Consider the following 4,959-nt stretch of genomic DNA (forward strand, 5'->3'; position numbering starts at 1 on the left):
AACTCGACCTGACCGTGACGATCCCTACTTGCAACAAAGTATAATAGAGGAGGCTCAGAGGTAGAAACAAGGACAAGAACAATGACGGTGGTTGTAGTGAGTGAGAGCAGTTAGCTTTGAAAGAGTCGAAGAAGGCACTCAAGTTTGAGGTGTGAGGATGAATAGTTGTTTTATGGACAATACAAGTTAGAAAGAGACTGCCCAATTATTAGTTGACCTTCATATCAATGCCTCCCATTTCTTTTCCAGATATGCAATCTTTTATCAGACGACTTTTTCCTCATTACCTCATTCCCAGCTGTTCACATATCCAACTCATCAATAATGCAAACCGAATCCCTTCATGAATAAATTTATTTAAAATTTATAATTGGAAACCAACACACATTTTGTGATTCCAAAAAAGTGAGACATATTCGGACAGGAACAAAAAATATGTGGATTACATGATATGAACCTTCCTGGGCTTATACCAGCAAAACAACTCAGCAAATGACTGAAAATAAGACCGATAATTGTATGTACACTCCATTTGAAGATGATTCGATATTGTTTCTTTTGGCCTCTTGTAGAAGAGTGTCTATTTCATCCTGGGTCATGCAGGATTGCTTGGCTGCCCATTCGAGCACCGTAAGTACCTCAGCTTGGGCGAGCTCTTCACTATCCGGTACATGGAGGGCAATGTAGCATAAGAGAACCAACGCGGAGAGTTGAACAAATTGTTCTCCGAAATACACCAGTTGAATCAGATGCTTTGCTCCTCCTGCACTAACGATTGCCTTGGAGTGATCAAGGTGTAGGTAGTTATCAGTGCAAGCAAACTGGTAAGCGCAACGGCAGCCTCCTTGGAAACCTCTGCTTCCATCTCATCAAGAAGTTAACCAATGGGGCAATCATCCTTGTTTCGGTTGCTCTAAACGTCCTTGCCAAATTACCATAGCCTTAACAAGGTATCAGCAGCTCTGAATCGGCCTTCACAATAATCTTCAGCAGCTGATCGACGAGGAGCTTACAAGATGAGAATTTGGCTTGAACGCAGATCTTCTCAGATCGGTGTCCCACTCTGCCACAGCGGTGATCTCCATTAATGCAATAGCCGAATTAAACCGCACATCATCGGTTCCTTTTTCTAACAAAACTGCAAACATAGCAATGCTCTAGACTCAGTGATACTCCGACATATAGACGAGTTCCCCTGGCAAGATGCCAAAAGCTCTAGCTGCCATTGCCTTCATATAAGACTTGGTAGCAGGATCTTCGAGTTCCCGTCCTCATATTCACTCCGGATTGCTGTGGTTGATAATTAACATGATGAAATGACACTTTCCAGACTGTTGCTCCTAAAATGGTGTTATTCAGCTTTTGTGGCAATTTCGCCCTTCCATTCGTTGCATGTTGGTAACCACATTGTGCATCTGATTCGGGGTCCGTTCCCATCGGATGCAAAATCAGACTCTGATGATCTTCGTCGACGGCTACTTCACGGTGCATTATTTGTTGGCCAAACCACACGTCGATTGAGGTCGCCTTGTTACTAGCAATGGCGTATTTGCTATGTTCTTGAATCGTTTCAAACGCCAAATGGCTGACGAGTAATCGGATTATGTTGTGCTGAGCGAAAAATCTTGACATTTGGGTAATTAGCTGCCAATTCAGACACCGCCCACGCCGTCACGGCTTGAACTTTCATAGAACCTTCTTGAGGATTTTCGCAAACACCGTGCAAACGCCGGCATGGACATGTGCTCCACGCTTTCGGATCTTTACCCAGAAGCCCAATTGCTTTGGCGGCGTTTTCTTGACCTTCGATTTTCCTTCCTTCAGTAATTTCAATAACGGTCCGACCCCTCCTTCTTCTATAATCAGTTTCCCGTAACGATCATTGTCTGGCCATGAAACCAGCGAAGCCGCCGCGTCGGACCGGTTGTCAAGTGATCCGGTGTAAAGGATCGCTATTGTTCCCATATTAGACATAAAATGGGCTCGTTTGCGGCGATCGGAGGAAGGCCAAGTACTCATCATCGCGATCGTCACCGGAAGCGATACACGGAGAAGCCAGGAAACGTCGCCGATTGAGTTATCGAGTGAGAAGACATTTTACGGAAAGCAGCAGCAGGGATGATTGTAAAGACGCGCTTCATAATTCCATTGGCGCGGCATTTGAGGACCAAAGACAAGCTTTATCGAGGACCTGCTCGGTATCATCGATGATGCGGCGCGTGGGACGTTCGTAAAGATCAGAACTCGCACGCGCAGCTTGCCGGAGCAAGCCAACGAGTTTCTCTGTCTGGACTTAAGCTCCGCACACTCTTGCTTGAACGAACTCGCTTCATCCGCTGCTTTCGTCACTTGGTCCCTAATTGAATTGGTTTCGCCAAGATTGCTTCACTATATCCGCCATCACAACAAAAGGAAAAAAGGGTAACTTTATCAGATCAAAATATGAAAAAACAAATCAAATCATAAGAAATGGGCTGAGATTATTGCGATTTGGGTTAATGTGTTTTTGCGTTTGTCTGAGTGTTTAGGCTTGACGATTTAGAAAAGAGGAGAGGAAGAATGATGAAAAAAGAAAAGGGTGGTCATTCATGGCGGACGAGATTTACAAGGTCGAACGCTTTTTATAGCAGCTTTTACCATTGTCGTCTCCTGTTACATAAAATGAATCTTGGGCATTTTTCATGGTTGGAAGAAGGAAACCTGAGTTTTTTTTAAGGGAGAAAGTGTTGCTTATCTTTATTATTTCATTGACAATAATAGAAAATTATACTGCCTTGCTAACATTGGAGGACTTGTCTAGACCACGACAGAATATACCAATATGGTAATTATTTCAAATTTAGTATAATTACTGATATTTTAAATCAGGTAAATAATTATTCAAAAAATTAGGTAAACTATAAAAATATCACTTTTGTCATTTTAATCAGTGGTTTTGAAAAAAAATATTTCGGTCATACATTGCCAATTTGTTAGATTTTGATCATTGATTGTTACATTTTGATCAATGAACCTTTAACTTGTGTTGTTTGATGACGTAGTACATTAGGAAAATGGTCAATTTTTAATCAGACTCCTAAAATTTAGATGAGTTATCATTTGATCCTAAACTTAGATAAGGAATCAATTTGAGCATTAAATTCGACTAAAGTCTCTCATCGTCGATAACCACTCATCATTGTTACTATCAATCACCGTTAACCATTGTCACCAATAATCATCAAACATAAAAAATTTAATTGACTCTATTAACCATTGAACAATCAAATATATTATTAAAAGTGGATGTGAGAACCTTCAGGGGTGTTGTTTCTTAGAAAAGATAATCACTAAGGGGAAATATTTTTGAAATTGCATCTCCATGTTTGGTTCACGAAAAAGTTTTACCGAGAAATAATCATTCCCAATAGTAGCTATCGCAACGGTCCTTCGGGTGACCGAGATCATATTTGGACATAAGTGAATAATTTAGATTTTTAGTAACCACTAACCTTTTGGTATGTAAGGTTGGATATCTAAAATTACTTTTTTTTATGGATCTACGTCTTACCATAGATTCATTGGAATAGTTCGAGAGTCGATTAGTATAGGAAGGATGACACCCCCACATCATCATTTCTGTACTAATACGATTATGTTATCTTAATATAGAAAATTAAAGTTAGAGCTGAAATTAAATGAAAATCTAAATACCTACCTTTGAGTATTGTTAAAATAAAATAAATTAAATTATAAAAAAAAAAAAAAAAAAAGAAAAACTTGAGTCGAATCTAAAAAATTGAGATAAAATGATCACAGACACCGATATAAATAACAAAAAAAAATAAATGAATTAATGCTAGAAATAAATAAATAAAATGCACAAAATTTAAAAGAAACAAGAAATGCGTACAGAAACATAAATACAAAGATGTAAAAAGTAATCTAAAATAGGAAGTGATTTTTTATATTTATTAAATAAATATTAAAAACGGGAAGTTAATTAAAATGGAAAAAATGAAATAATTTGAAGAGAAAGTTGTGGGAATCAAATTAAATGAGAAAGATGTAAGAAGTTAAACATGTTTAATTATGGTAATTTTTTGAAAAAAATAAATAAGTTAAGAGGTAAATGAAGAAAATCAGATTAATAAGAAAAATAAATTAATATGTAATTCAAATGTTAAATTTTGTACTATATACTAAATTGTCATAATTTTATTTTTAGAATTATTATATATAATGTTGAAGGACCAAAATTTATATAAGGATCTTCTAAAAATTATTAATTTAGACCTTGCCCAAATCAGAATGAAGAAAATATATTTGAATAGATTATAATATATTATTAATTTATAAAGATTTTACTTTAGATAGCATGTACAATGAAAAGGGCAAGGTAGTCTAGGTAGATGACAATATAAATCAATTTTGGAGACGTAACCTATTATAGAATAGGATTTACTCACATAGTAAAAAAAATTATTTAATTTTACACATATTCATGATTGTTGGATAAATGAAAATAAAAGGTTAAGATTAACTCTTTTTTTTCAGTTAATATCTTCCCATTTTTTATTGTTAATCTCAGTCTTTAATTTCACTTATCCAACAGTGTTAAATCTGTGTAAAATTTAAAAGTTTTACATTATATAATTGGACTTTATCTCTATGGATTAAGATTCACTTACACAATATAAAACTCTTTTAATTTTATAAAGATTTAAGACCGTTGAATGAGTGAAAATAAATAGCTGGGATTAACTTCTTGTTTTACATTGTGTAACATAATTTCCTTCACAATTTGATGCGTGAAAAAATATTTATGAGATTAAAAGTAGGAAATGTGAAGATATTTATTGAAGTAATCTATTTTCACTTATCCAATGGTCATAGATCTATAAAAAATTAAAGAATTTTATATTATGTAAGTGGATCCTAACTATATATATATTCTTTATCAACAACAACAACAACAAC

At 35.5% G+C, this 4,959-nt stretch overlaps 1 pseudogene; it reads right to left on the minus strand.

The window, feature by feature from the left end:
• Positions 1-485: 485 nt before the first annotated feature.
• Positions 486-2,401, minus strand: LOC120166682 (annotated as a pseudogene).
• Positions 2,402-4,959: the final 2,558 nt, after the last annotated feature.

The sequence above is a fragment of the Hibiscus syriacus genome, unplaced genomic scaffold, assembly GCF_006381635.1.
Source record: "Hibiscus syriacus cultivar Baekdansim isolate YM2019G1 unplaced genomic scaffold, ASM638163v2 tig00111644_pilon, whole genome shotgun sequence".
NCBI lineage: Eukaryota > Viridiplantae > Streptophyta > Magnoliopsida > Malvales > Malvaceae > Hibiscus > Hibiscus syriacus.